The 16,147-nt window shown below is 35.8% G+C and overlaps 2 protein-coding genes across 3 annotated transcripts in view; one reads left to right on the top strand and one right to left on the bottom strand.

Moving 5' to 3' along the window:
* LOC116178913 overlaps window positions 1-16,147 on the bottom strand; it is a 194,765-nt gene that overhangs the window by 53,987 nt on the left and 124,631 nt on the right. The window lies entirely within an intron of this gene.
* LOC116178914 overlaps window positions 1-16,147 on the top strand; it is a 195,833-nt gene that overhangs the window by 103,597 nt on the left and 76,089 nt on the right. The window lies entirely within an intron of this gene.

Here is a 16,147-nt window from a genome sequence, read left to right as displayed (position 1 = left end):
GTAAACCATTGTAGTTTCGAAGCTATGTTACAGCTTGTTATGTCTATAGAAGAAAATGATCCGATGGCTGATGAAAAATGGGTGGGAGAGTGGTCGTTTAGGAGTACCATTTCTGGGTGGCGGAGCAGTAATTTCTCAAATATTTTGCCTCTGGCATTAATCAATTTCCCGCCCCACATGGTATTATGTACGTTGGCATCGGTGGCAAGGATGCGTAGATTTTCAATTATTTCATTGCAGCTTGTGGTTGTGTGGGGCAGTATGTACAGATTGCATATATTTACTTTTTGTTTATCGTATAAGATTATTTCCCCAGCCACTGCCTGTCTATTTCACCAAATTATAATTTATTACTTAACGTTTACTTTAGACAGACTTATACATAGAAATTACGATCTAATCTGACTATTTAATTCATTCAAAGAGCCGTGAAATATGTATTACGATATTGATAAGGAAACGAAGCAGTAAACTCCAATTTGATTCATTTGAAAAAGTTGAATGTCGGTATTAAATTAAGCAATAATTTGTTAATCAAATAATCCTAATTCGGGACCAACGTCGAAATGATTAAACATCTTCCACCAACAGGGAAAATACCAATACAATACCATACTAGAACAACACAACTACCCAGAAGAATGGAAAGAAGCCCTTATAATACCTATCCTGAAAACAAATAAAAACAAACTGACACCATCCTCGTACAGACCCATCTCCCTTACTAGTCAATGTAGAAATTCACTCGAAAAAGCAATGAAAACCGCATTTTTATTAACATCAAATGACATGATTCGTGACCAAAAGTCGCGTCATAAAAAGTGGCAGACATTACTTTGGCACAGGAATTTGCCCGGCAGACATATGTAGTATTGTCAGGGCAGACATTATCTACTTTTTAAAAAAAAATTCGCTAAATTCCGTGATTACGTAAGCGCGACTGTTTTTTATACCCCTTTCGCGCCCGGCAGACATGTATTCAGCACGGGGAATCGGCTGGCACACATATGTTTACGTGATGTGCTCGTTGCCAGCAATAATCCCATATATTTTTTTTCCAATTCCGTCATGACGTAAGTAACCTATTTTTTATGTACACTTAATTAATTAATTAGCAACAATAAGCACAGGATATGCCTGGCAGACATGGCGGTTTTGTTTTTTCCTCTTTCAAACCTACTTATTAATAATATTTTTGTTGAATTCCGCGATGACGTAGGGTTGTGTGTCGCTGGCTCTTAGACTATAATGATTATTTCTTCGTTCTAAACGCAGTGTTTTGTTTTCCCTAGGAAAAAATGGTATCATATTATGTATTGGTGTTAAAAAATATGGATTAATTCTGTTGGGCGTGTTTTCAATGTTATGTGCAGGGTCTTTTGTTGCAGCTTTAGGTATAAGTTCCTTAAGATTTTATAGGTAGGTTTTAAGTTTACTTTGAAAGTTGAATCGATGTCAAATATTTTCAAAATTGCGATACACCCGGAAATGCGGGAAGTAGCTAAAAGGTTTATTGTCTTGAACAGCAGCAATGAATAAGTGCGCGTTCACAACGGCGCACCGCACATCGCACTGCACTTAGCATCGCACTTAGCATCGCACATAGCATCGCACTTAGCATGGTATGGATATGTTCACGTTGGGGCACTGCAAAGAAGTTTGGAGCATCGCCTCGATAGTTTTGCTCGAAACGTCTCGCGTGTATCATGGCGAATTATTCCGAATCTTCTTCAGATGAAGAATTAATTCTTCTGAATAATCCATTGCACTTGTGGTACATTGAAAATGTGAGAAAGGATACTGTTCATCCCATAAAGCTATTATGATGATGTTTATGACGCTTATTCCATATACCCTCTCTTGAGAATACTAAAGTTATTAACTTTTCCTTGTCCATCATATTCGTGCAACCCATACGATGCTATGCAAAATACTAAGCTCATTTAACATAGCATGGTACCATCGCCTCCAACATTGGGCGTGCAATGTGCGATGCTTCGTTATGAACATGTGCATTTAAATGTATGCTTTTATTCGCCTCGACCGGTCGATGCTATGTACGATGCTAAGTGCAGTGCGATGTGCGGTGCGCCGTTGTGAACGCCCACTAAGGCACCTGTTCGTATCTACAACTGAAAAATTGTGTTCCACAAAAAGAAAGCCCTACGCTACCAGAGAGATTCCTTGAACATTTAGCCGTGAAAAATACTGTGCTGAATACTGATATTCGCCAGACTTTCAAATTAGAAAACGCTTGATTTCGTTCCACGATATCTGAATTCTGAGTGAAGATGAAGAAGGGGTCGAATATTCCTGTGAAAAGTGAATGCTTTAGCTAGGCAATAACGCCGGGGTTTACCAAAATGTTTTAAAATAATCTTTTTTAGGGTAACGTCGAGGGCTGTTAGGGTGCCATATTTTGGAAAAGAAAAAAGGAAATTGGCGTTATTGCCTAGATATTGTTTACGAATCTCATAAACAAAACAATAGGAAAAGTAGACGTTCTATATCTAAATTATATATGAACAATACGATATAAAATGATCATTTCACTACAAATACAGCGCCAAGCATTTGCACGAGATCAATGTCCTCCGCAATCTCCTCTATGCAACATATTTATACAAAAGTGTATATTATGCACAAAGTCCATTGTAAGTTGCCTGTGTTTACGTTCACGATATAAACATGCCCCCTTGCGTACAAGAGAAACCGGAGGCGTCATACCATGATTTCTACACTAGGATCCTCCAAACGTACTTTCCAAGGTATATGGGAAATTTAATCATCGATATACAGCAGTACTATAACATCTTAGAAGACCTAAAAGGGTGGGAGGTTATATTTACAGACGGCTCAAAAAGCAAGAAGGGAGTTGGTTGTGCATTTTACCAGCTTTCGAACAAGGTGTCCAAGTTATTTAAACTTGGAGAAATCGTATCCATTTTTACAGCGGAAGCAATAGCAATACTCGAAGCATTAAAATACTTTAAGATCCACAGGGTAACTAAGAACCTTGCTATTATGTCAGACAGCAGGAGTGTTTTGGCCGGAATCAATCAGAGGAAGCATTACTTTCACACCCACCCGATAATTACAGCAATCATCGCGGAGTCTAAAATTATTCAGAAAGGTCATATGGTCAAATTTTTCTGGATCAAGGCCCATTCCGGGATACATGCTAATGAAATGGTAGACGGATTAGCGAAACAGGCAGCGCAAGATGGGGTTAAACTCAGTTATGATACCCCAAAGTCCGACCTCCTCAACTTCTTTAAAGGCAAGATGTTAGACGAGTGGGATAATAATCATTGGAAAGAGTACTATGAAGAACGGAGAACGCAGTATAGTACAATTGAGCCCACGGTGAAATTCAAACCATGGTACATCAAACATCATATCCCAAAAAAATACTACGTCTCAATTGCACGTCTTAAATTCGGACATGGACGATTTCTTTCTCATCTCCACAGAATTGGGGTGGTTGACTCGCCAATGTGTATGTGCGGGGCGGAGATTGGCGACTTGAATCATATATTTTTAATTGCGCGTTGAGGATGCCGTTCATTAATCATATGTACTCTCGGTTAATCGAAAGAGGAACACAATTGCCGTTGAACATCGCTACGCTCATGTGTGCTAACTCTAAATCTAATATCTAATCAACATTGGGCTAAATATTTAAAGATCAAAGATTTACCCTCCTAATGGACTCCTAAGTGTCTAACCTTTGTTTAACCGTTCTTCCTATCTATCCAAGGTCGCAACCTGTGATGTCTACATGAAAGGCCATGACAGACCTCTTGGCGAGAAGTGTGTGCCCCTGCCTTTAAGTCCCGTTAATTAATGACAGTAGGTTTCCTTTCATTATCGTGGCTAAATGGGCATTGATCCCGAGAAAAGCCAAAAAAAAAAAAAACTTTCAAAATCGTTGCAACGAACGTGGCTGGGTTGGAGAGCTGTTCACTAAATTCGCTTACCGTAATTGTTATGCTCCTATTAGGTACAGTGCAAGTACAACAACAGTCAAACAATTAGTTCGTCTTTCTATACAGTTCTCCCCCTGCTCGTATAAAACAATATGTGTATTAATGATAGGTTTAATAAGTTAGTATGTACATACCTTACATGTATGCTAAAAGCCAAAGTTTTCATTCCAGCATTCAAGTAGACGTTAGAGACCTTTTAGTTTGCAGATACGGTGGCAGCTATTTATAATCGGAATTAGTCACTATACATTATTAATTCGATATTATTCCAAACACAATTAAAAGTTAAAGGATCAGATTCTGAAAAATTGTGGTAATTCCAAATTTTTAAAGGAAAGTATTTGTTATTAACATTGGCAATCTGTATTTTTATGGGTCGTTGCCTCCTGAACGGTTAATGACGGAAGTTACTGGTGACATTCAGTCGGGCGATAACACCCGATAGTACTATCTGGATGGAGTTCACGTGACCAAAACGTGGGAATCGTGTAACGGCATTTACAAGGGTTGAAAACCCATATTTGCAACTGCACTAGAAAAAATGTTACTATAAAAATTAATTTCCTAATTCCAACTAATAAAAAAAAGACTTCTTTCTGTGGATCCAATAGTAAGTGCGATACAAATTTAATTCATGCAATTTATTCGTGCAGGTCGGTTTCTTTAGGAATATTATGATTACTAAACTTCAGTTAACTTTTTTAACTAAAAATTGTCGATAAATGAACAAAACACAAAATTTCACGCCCAGTTGGTTTAATGAAACATATAATTTTGAAATATTTTTTTGTGAGAAGTGCATGCTACCGTTTCTATAACAAAATTAGAAAATGACAGAATCCGATCAAATAACGGTTTAAGTTATGTTCATGAAGTCAGAGTGTTTTGCCATTGTGCCAAACGAAATTAGTAAGCAAATTAAGTTTTTCAAAATGCAAACGATTACAAAATCCAAAAAATTCTCAATTAAATTACCCCATAAAACCATCGAACTTGTCAAATTAAGGATGCTAACCATGCAATGTTAATATTTTTTATGAAAATGATCGTGTTCATCTAATATGTACCTATGATGTTTATTTCTTACACAACTTTTGTATGTTTCCCCAACCAAATTTAGTTTATGTTTGACATCGTTGGCCATAATTCAAGTTGTACTATGACACCTGTTGGACAGGGTTTATATTTCAATAAATAACGACAATGAGATGCAAAAAAACCGTTTGTAATCAATCTGGATTATAAGAGTTGTTGCTACTAAAAATAATAAATACTAATCTTATGGGGTATTTTTCTATATTTTATGAGAATGTGGGGATACTTGAATCACTTTGCACACATACAGCTGTCCCAATAGAGCAAACAAGAAAAACGCACCAACAAGTAAGTATAGGTACCTACACTTTAAGAAATGAATATGATTTCCGAGATTTCTGTGGGCATAATGTCATTTAAGTTGTTTCATATGTTTTGTATGGCAGACTTTCGTGATTAGAGTAAATCTCACAATACACGCGATTACATTAAAGTGTACAAAAGCTTGAAGCTACACTTACAATTTGAAAAAAAAAGTTGCACAGACGCTCGCCTGTCTGTCTTTTTCGAACATGTTCTTTTCCATATCTGCATAAATGTGATATAGGATTAGTCAAACGAAAACTTATACCGTCAAATTGGAATCTCCTGCTTTACAACATCCCCGTCTCAGGGCAGCTCTAGACGAGAGAGCAAAGGGAGAGTAGGAGGTTTTAATTTAAAGGTTTTACTGTATTTAGATACAGAAAAACAAATATTTGAAGCACTAGCTGCGGAACAGTGTCTCGTTGAAGTGCGCTTTATGAAACTGATTTACGTTAAGATTTTTTACCCGCATTACTGGCTCAACCAGCAAGCGATTACATTGATAAGGTAACAAACGAGCGAATCGTAATTAAAATTGAAATGCGAACTTTGTCAGTATATGTATAGCCCCATTTCCTTTGTCAACATTAAATCAACATACATTATTTTTCTTCCACGCGCAATGCTGCAGGCAATATCAATCGATTCGTACGATTATCCAGAAATTGATAGGTACAGAGTCGTAAACAAACTAAAACAAATAAAAAAAAATTAAATTACATCTAAATTTGTTTGGTTTACTTTGCATAACATTCATAATGTAATATATTGTATACATGTAATACGAGTATATAATTATTGTAACTGAGAATGTTTTGTACAGCTTTCTTTTATGTGCTTGTTTTTAAGAACAATATAATTTAGTTGATGTGGACATTAGTAAATTTAGTTTGATCATGTCACTTTGTATTCTCTGTAATTGGGCAAATACAAATAAATAAATAAATAATCAAAAACTAAATTGCATTTTTTTATAGTATTACAAGTAGTGGCGTAAGTACCATGCCTCAAAGGTACGCAATGAGGACTGGCCCCGAGTTAAAAGGGGCCCCGGCAAAAATGTACAGAAAATTTAATTCATTCATACAACATTCTGACATAAATTGAAAATTTCCCGAACTCTTTCAATGTTATGCTTCTATTAATTATTTACACATTTTCCGTTACTAAAGGAAGGGATAAAACGTAAAAAAGCGTAAGTAATGCAAATGCCGTCTAATGTTTTATTTACACCTGCTTTTTTACAGTTTACAATTACAGTCCGAAGAAAATTTTGAATGATCGTTCACGAAAGGTAAATATAGGTGAAAAATCTGAAGCAGTATCTCCAATATACCAAATTTAACAATCCGAGAAAATCACTCTTGAATTTGAATATTTAAATCTGACTTTAATCTTAAATTTGATATGCTCAAAAGTAGCCAACTCAAATAGATATGAAGTAGCTCCACTCCTTTCCCATTAGTGAAAAATAATATTCCGAAGTCTCTTACATAAAGTGAATGAAATACTTTGTTAATTAGCGGAACCTTCTCCAATCCAGAAGGTATCTGGAGTTCCTGGATACGGTAACCTTAGACTGAAGTTGTATTTCGAGATGAATGCCGCTAAGTAATTTTAACATTCCAACATTTACCTCTGCACGGACGAAACAGGCAGATTCATACACAAAGAATTGAAGTCGCTAATCAAACTAAACGAGTTTAAATATGGAAGGAAATGGCCAATATTAAACAAATCAAAATAAGGATAACATTTAAAGTGAAACAATTAAATAAGCGTTACCTAGCCCTAGTTATAGCTGAAGTCAATACAAGTCACAATAAAACGACAAAGCTTGACAATTAAAGTTAGAACAAAATCAACTCGACTCTGACAGAACGCAGACAGCAGTGACGCTAAATTTTACAATGGACCTGTGAACCAATGAATTACAAATTGTAAAATTAGCAAACCTAAATCAAGACGGGCCTCTAAAATGAAGTTACGCCACTGGTTACAAGATTGGTTGTTTGATTTTGAATCCACAATTAAGTGTTCCGGTTATACGCCGAGTAACAAAACTGTTTTTGATTGAAAGTCTTTCTACCTGCTTACAAGTTACCTGCTCCCAACGTTCTTACTCTCCACCCCTCCGTTCAATGTTTTAGCTGGAAAAAGGGAACCAACAAAACTGAAATGATCGCCTCTGCTCCCAACATTATTACTACCTCCAACCTCAACCTACCTTTTTTAGGGCTCTAATTCTAACAGCTCAATTTCAATTCTAACAACTCAATTTGCTGACAAAAATGGAACAAAGGCGAAGGAAGAGACCGAAGACAAATGATAAATCTGATCGATAACCCGAAAAACAACGTTCTATACGAGGAGCGTACGTGCTCGTAAATACTAAAAAAAAAGGCACAGGGGAGGGGGGGGGGGGAAATGGGTAGCCGTCATGATAGCGTCAATAAGCATACCTGCTTGAGTCGGCAAAAAAATAACCTGATCAGATGGTCCATAATGTGTGATCCAAAACTCCATCTTGGGCCCATAGAGACCTACCTCAACAAAAAAAAACGAAAAATATAACCTTGTCTGCGTCAGCAATGGCTTCCATTACTCTTCCAGATTTTTACGGACTTAATTCATTTTTAAATGTGCAGTCATTTTTCGCCTGCTAAACCTAATTTTGCGATGTCTGTTCATCTATCTTTTAGCATGATATCCCGAAAACGAATGGACCAATTATGATGAAAGTTTGCAGGTGGATGCTTTATCAAATTTGTAGATCGGAGTTCGTGAATTGGCAATGTATGCCAAAAAAATAAGGAAGCCCTCCGTTAGTTATGAACCCAATTACATGAAATTCAAAATGAGCCGTATAATACGCATTACGCAATGCCATACCCATCAGCTCGTTTGCTATATTTGTTTACACATTATTAAATTAATAACAACTTAAACTTAATTTAAATTTGCGGTGTTATAATATTATAACTGCTTCAGAACTATTGCAGAAACTCCGCTATTTCGGCATTGGGAAAGCGCTTTTATTTGATTAATGCAAAATTGAGTTCCTGGCGAAAACGTGTACCATTGATTAAAAGATTATTGTGGTTTGTTGGTATGCTTGTTTTCCTTTTGGTGACACAAGAATTCCAGTGTTCCCGGATAGGTATTAAAGTGATCCAGGCTTAATAGCGAAGCATAACTTTAACTTTAAAAATACATATAAATTTCGTGGTCGATACCCATTAGGCGCACTTTATTATCAAAATATGCGTAGCAACCAGTGTAACTTATTAGCGAAATAACGAAATCGTAGCCCTTCTAATTTTAGATGTACAATATGAGTAAAATGTGCCCCCGTTTCATTATAATGGTGTTAATGAAAACAAGAAACCTTTTAAGCGAACATTGTTTGTTTAGGGCCGTAACTAAATACACAGAATTCGGTAGTTATGCGACAAGGGCAATAAAAGTGTAAGAATTTACGTTTCAAACAAGCGTGCCTGACGCTTTAAGTATGTAATTTTTAGAGGGGTGATATTCAGGGAACTTGTAAAGAAAGCGTTCAGGTAAGTATGTAGTCAATCATACCGTCGCGTCGATAGGAGAAAGATGTGAAATGTAACCAGGCAGTTGTTAATTATATTCAATTCGAATCCATTACAGGAATACTGCATTGAATAATTGAATTGAACACGTAAATTAATATCACATTTGTGTCACAAAACTAAGTATTCGTTGGAGGCGTGGGGCGAAGACAGACTCAATTAATTTTAACGTTATCGAAATTATGCTTAGCCCTTAATTATGATTAATAAAAATTCAGCCCTTATGCAATTATCAGTTCGGTTGTCAATTATTTGTAATTGGAATTATGTTTGCCATGTTCGTAACCTGCTGGTACTTATATCAAAATTTCCAACGCGAATATCTCGAGAGCGGAGTGTCGGAAGTGAGTGTAAACGCGGAAAAAAGGAAAGGTCTGTAAAGATGCATCTGTTGTAGGGGGGCAGAACATTAAATGCGAATGTCTCGAGAATGGAGAGTCAAACGTGGGCGGCACTCACAAGAGCAAATGATGGGTTTTCTTGAGACGCATCCAACGGCACAACATTCGTGTTCGTGTCACTAGTAACGGAGATAATATGCTGTACGTTGGAGAACGGAGTGTTGACACAAAATGATTTAACAGTTATTGGACATATGCACCGACGCTTGGGCCTACTAATAAAACGTAATATGAAACATTATTAAGCGGCAGAGCAAAGCGATGCAAGCTTTATAGGGGAGTCGATGGTGTCTGTCTGTTCGTCTGTCCTTCTGTCCGTGAACACGATAACTGTCAAACGCTTGGATCGATTTGGTTCAAACTTTGCATAGCACATGTAACAAGCCAATTCAAAATTGGTCAAACCCATTGACCCCGTAGGATTACACCGAGGTGCTCTGCCGCTTTTTTAGATGCTCTTTAGGGGTTTGCTTGTGTGTATAGCATGTTTAGATCCAGAAAACTGAAAAGTACAAAATAGAGGAGCTTTTACCAATATTGAAATGATAAATGTCTTACACTTGTTCTCATTTTGCAAAATACGTCAAATGCGTGCCAAATATTTTTCGAACGATAAGTATACATACGTCGGCGGTTTGACCAATCGCTCTTGTTTCCACTTTCCAAATTTTTAGAAGTCTAAGGAACATGTTTTGTCCTCTGAGAATTATTCCCAATCAGCCTTATAACTTTTAATTGTGTCTGTTTGCACTTTCCAAACACAAAAATGTAAATTAACTTAACGATAACTGCATTTACATATTTTGTTGACATCAATGTGACATAGATACTCTATTTCATTGGTGAAAGCTGATTATGATTAGGTACTATCCAATTAACGTAAGATTATAACATGCACAATCCATCAAATGCCTGATACAATTTGAATATGTGCTGGAGATATATCCATGCCACAGACAGGTGATTTGCATAATAACTCTGTACTACAGTTTGTCTGTTTCCAACATATTTAGTAAATTATCATCTCTTTGATGTGGAATATACACACTTTTATCTAATCATCACATTTCGCTTTTTCGACGAGCCATAATCGTTTCGTAGAAAGCAAAACCTGCGAGTAGGACATTTGTTATTTCTTGACATACCACAGGCCGTTAAAAGTTAAAAGATGGTAGGTAATAACAGTTGTATGTGAAATGGAGTTACATAATTTATTATTTGTCGTTCTCTGCCAATGGGGCGGAGAAACAATTTCGAAACTGTATGTAGCGATCCCTGAAATTTTGTTGTCATACGCGTATTCGCATAATATTCCAATTAAATTTAAAATGCTGGAAGTAATGCGAGTGCAATCCATTTCGACAGTATTACATTTGCTAACTTTGGCTTGTTTCTTTTTTACGACGGTACATTTTTTAATGATAATAACTATGGAAGCGAAATTAACTCGGAAATTAATTAAAATTTGGCTACACATTATAATATTAACTGAAAAAAGATAGTCGTAGCCTGAAAAGCCTATAAGATGATCTTTTATGACGGTTGCACGCGAAATGCCACCAATTAGGTACGTAAATGTACCTACGGTGGACATTAGACACGAAATCTCAGCATGAAACAAACAAAAATACGATTATTTTGATTATTTAATTTTTCAATGTAGTTTCCCATAACAGCGATACACTTAAGTCATTTCGCCCAAATTCCCTCCCCCCCCCCCCCTTTCTCCCCAAATATTTGTCTTCCCGAAAGATTCGGTCGAAATTTTCACGTTCAAGAAACTTATATCCAAAAATTCTCCCTTGAAAGAAGCGCTCCGTACTCAATTCGAAGGTTCCCTTCTATTTAATTTTTGACTCAACACGGGTTGTTGTAACCAGACTTCCGTATGCACGGAAAATTGTACAGGAATTTTTAGATTAATAAGAATGCATAAGTGTGTGAAAGCAGATGTATGTTTTACGCATTGCAAGTGAATTAATTTGTTTAATTTACGATCACCCAAGTTGGTATATTATTTAACCGTGAGGAAGTTAAAAGAGAACTAATAATGTAAAGTAATAAGCACGGTTAGAAATGCAATTTTATTTCAAATGGAAATAAAATAGGATCATAAATACTGCTTTACGTATGTATATTCGGAATGAGGTAGTAAATAAAGTGATTCATTGTAATAAAATAAGAAAACCATTTGTTTACGGGCAGACTCAAACGCCAAATCCGCGCCAGTCAAAGTCCCAGAAAGTGTTACGCGTTATTGCCGCCAGGGGGATTTCCGAAGAAGGAAGATATTATCTAGAGTATATCAACGCCGCCACGCCACCGCCGTATCGCTGAAGAAGTATTTGGAGCACCTTGCACATCCGCTTGCCGTAATTTTACTGAAGACGAAACTTGAGTACAATAAAAACTAACGGCAAACGGCCCCTGCACGGCAAAATCTCTAGTATAGTTTACTAAACAGCGCGATTGAGTTATTTAATATTAATAATAACCTAGTAGTTAGGGTTAACTGTAAAATGTAATATCTGGTGTAAGTCTAAAGAATTTAGTTCACGCGAATGGAAACAATTAGTAAAATGCCGCTAGGCAATTATATAAGTTACGTGATTTTCATGAGAAGAGCCCAAATGCAATGCACGTTAGATGAATTCCGTAAGTTTTACTAATACCCTTGAAATGTGTTTTTAAAAAGCAAATAGAAAGCTTTATGCTCTTTAAAAATGTCTGGAGTCAGATCACGTACCTTATTTCAAATTTCAACATGACGCCACGCGGTGTTATATTTTACCGATTTTGAGTCAATTTAAAAAGCATTTTTTCAATTCGCGAGAAAAAAGGTCGGTTTCTAGAGCACCAAATCGGCGCAGAAATAAAATTATAATAAAACTAGGACACACCGTCACTCGCCATGAAAAATTTATAGCTCAAAATAATACAGTATATATTGCCGAGCGAGATGTCTGGTGACGCACTTATACTACGTTCTTATATAAAATTCCCGTCTATTTGATATTTTTTCTATACCTACTTACAAATATTTTTTGCATTATCGGCGCTTTCATTCCTTTATTAAAAACCAGTTATTGCATTCAAAGTAGATGCTGAGCGGTTCATGCAGATTGAGTGTAGTAATGAACAAAATATGTTGAAAGTACAATCAATTTTACACTATATTAACATTATTTGAAGTTTGCATGTTCTCCTTAAGCTATTGTTCACATGTATCCGTTCCTCATGTCATTCGATCGGATATTTAGGGGTAGAGACGCATGTTGTGGTAAATTTCAACAAACGTTGTATACGAGACTCCCTCCAGTGAATGTTCTGGCTGCATACAAGCATAATAGCTGCGAACACTATCGAGAACATGTCGATTTGCGTATTTCGGCACTCAAACGTTATTTCATCTGACCCCATCAAAATTATTAAGTACCTTCAACGAAATACTCTCAATAATGCTCAATCATACCGGTTGTAATTTCCAGGATTCTTGGAGCTAACAAGTAAATTGGACGAATTGTATACAACCATTACATTGATTTGTTAGATAGAGGCACATTTTTTGACAATTTCGGAGCTACAACTATAATAATGACGTACACAACTGCGCGAAACCGTTCTAAAAGCGTGTTATAGCATCAATGGCAACGCGTTGCCTAAAGTAAACTGTCTTGAAGTGTGTTTCACTAATAATGGCCAGTATTTTAAACATCTGATTAATTATTTTCATTGTTTTGTTGCCTCGAATAAATTTTGTTCTGTTTTTTTTTATTCATCACAGACTACTTGATTAAAATATAAAGCCCGCTGATATAACTGGTATCTCATTTTCAATCTTATGCTATGATAGCTCGTTGAAAATAGAATTAAAAAACCTATCAAGTAATCTAAAAATCCAATATGGCGCCTATTTAACTTTAGGAAGTTAGTAAATATTCCTCAAAAGTATCCATCTTGAATTTTGTTTGACATCAATTCTAAATTAGGCGTATCAAAGACACTTTTATATAAATCTTTTTTTTATATCTCTTATAATCAAACGTTAAATCAGGGAATCGATGAAAATATCAAAGTTTATCTTTGAATTCTGGTCATAGCGACCGTCTGAATTCAGAAGGGCGCGTTCTGCAAATCTGTAACAGACAACAAACAAATAAACGGGTTAGTGAATCGGGCTGCACATAAGATATTACGCAATAGCAATGCTAACGTCTGATATGGAAGATAATCATATACTGAAATTGTAATTGATACAAGAATCAATAATTCGATTTATTTTACACTAGCAAAAGCAAAATTTGGTCGGCTACAAATGTTTCTACAGTCCGGGTATAACAGCTGACGTTAAATTCAACTTTATGATGCTGAAATAACTAAATTTCAATTCAATAGCAAGACAATCTAATGAATTCAAAACGTAAACAAGATAATATAAGCCGAGTCATCGGAATAAACAAACAACGGAGCTAAGAATCGTAAATATCTGTTTCGACAGCATACAGGGGCCCGTGTCCCGGCTATATTTACAATCACTTTATTTCTTCGCTTAAAAAATTTTAAGTTTGAAGTTTTTTGAATAATCTGAATCTGTTAGAGATCGTTCCACGTCTAAAAGATGGTGAGATGCGGGTCGGTAATTCCGATTTCGCGAAATAAATTATAAATAGAAACATCCACCCTAAACATAAGATGCGAGGAACAGTTATGAACACTTCAAACGCAAAATAATATATACCAACATTTTGAAATTAGATACTATATTTGCATTCGTTTTAAAACTGCGCCATATTGGATTTTTACGGAACGAGATAGAGAATAAAAAAAGAAATTCATATGAAGGCATATGGGTAACTAATTCAGCAAGCCACGGTACTAATATCGGTATATCACAGCTAATCTGAAAGATACAATGCAATCAGACTAACAGAAATGAATCTTCATAGTAATCAGCAAAAATTGCTGAGGTTAGATTTATGTCTTATCCATACCAGGCATTAGTCACTAATTGATGATGTTTTGTTCCGAATTTTCTTTACTTTCCGCAACGAATGAAGTGATTATAGTTATTTATTATATACAAGACGATAAAGGGATTTTTTACCATTGAGTGAAAGATGTTAATTCACGAGATGGTTAGTTTCCCTTTATCATTAGTCCAGGAAATAGAGACTGAAAATGGACCATTTCCTGCAAAATGAGAAGTAGTTCCAATTTTTTTTGCATGTCATGAAAGAATATTTGGTGGTTAAGAATCCAAGTTTTCGACCTCCCACCCCTTGTGCTTCCCCCGCACCACCCTTAAAACCAAAGAAATTTGGTTGATTTTTTAGTTTTTCAGTCACATCGTTTTATAGATTCATTTTTCAAAAAAATATTGTTATCAGAAATTGTAGATTATAAAATTCTACACAACTTTGATATACACTACTTTTTTGTAAAATGTTGTACAATCTCACAGGGATTCAAATATCCCCACTAGCAAGGGTTGAAAGTTGAATTATTATGCATCCCCTTTGGTAAGGGTGCAGGGTAGGGGGGTTTATACCACGATAAGTTCAAGATATTTTCTCATAAAACTCTTAATTGTAGAGATAAAGTATAAAATTTGGTTAAAACATCTACATAGAAATTTCAGAATTCTTCAAAATATAACCAACTCTCAAGCTCTATATCTTTTTTAATAAACATTTCACAAAAAAGTAGTGTATACCAAAGTTCTGTAGAATTTTATAGTCTACAATTTCTGATAACAATATTTTTTTCTAAAGTGAACCATTAAAAAGACATGATTGAAAAACTAAGAAACCAACCAAATTTCAGGGGTTTTGGGGGTGGTACGGGGGAAGCACAAGGAGTGGGAGGTCGAAAACTTAGATTCTTAACCACCAGAAGACTGTCTATGACATGCAATTGGAACTACTTCTCATTTTGCAAGTTAAAACCCTCTATTCCCTGGACTACATCGTGTGTAATACAAAACTTTGTTTTATAGCACAAGCCATATAAATCATTGTAAAGCTTCTGACAATTCTGAATTTAATTTAGAGGTGTCAAAAATAGCAATAGCAAAGTTAGGTTCTGTCGTTGCGATCGTTTCCATAGTTAAACAGAATTGTGATATGTTCTGAACGTCATTTTATATCGTGCATTTAAAATAAGAATGACAGATATCATTAGAATGCACAATCATCTGTTTCACTTTATCTACCCTTACGGTTAAAGTGATCGCTTTATCTACCCTTACGGTTACTGAGCGACTTAGCCTACTCATGCAAACCAATTCAAACCTGTTCAGTTGGGAGTCCATCTTAATGCTCCACGCCATCATGCTCGTATCGACATGACACAAACAGCATCGTTTTGTGCTAATTTCTGATAGATGTGTCTTCAAATCATAAATAGTTTATAGTTATGTATATTTCAATCAAAACAATTTCTAATTTCTGACATTATGAGCATGCTCCTAGCGAGTTCATAATTTTACCGTTAGCACGATATCTCGGAAACGAATGAACCGATTAGGATTAAATTTTGCAGGTGGATGCTTTGGCAAATTTGTAGATCGGAGAATTGGCAATGTAACCCAAAAAATAAGGAAGGCCCTTTTGGTTCGCTATATTTGTTTAATTTATTGCCATTAATAATATAAACGCGCTCGATGTTATTCTTCAACTTTATGTCGAAGTGGCACCATCATCGCAAAAATGCTGAACTTCTCACAAGATCTGGAATTATCCCCCCCCCCCCCCCC

The sequence above is a fragment of the Photinus pyralis genome, unplaced genomic scaffold (genome assembly GCF_008802855.1).
Source record: "Photinus pyralis isolate 1611_PpyrPB1 unplaced genomic scaffold, Ppyr1.3 Ppyr1.4_LG8, whole genome shotgun sequence".
NCBI classification, from domain to species: domain Eukaryota; kingdom Metazoa; phylum Arthropoda; class Insecta; order Coleoptera; family Lampyridae; genus Photinus; species Photinus pyralis.
This window is presented reverse-complemented; position numbering and strand designations above follow the sequence as displayed.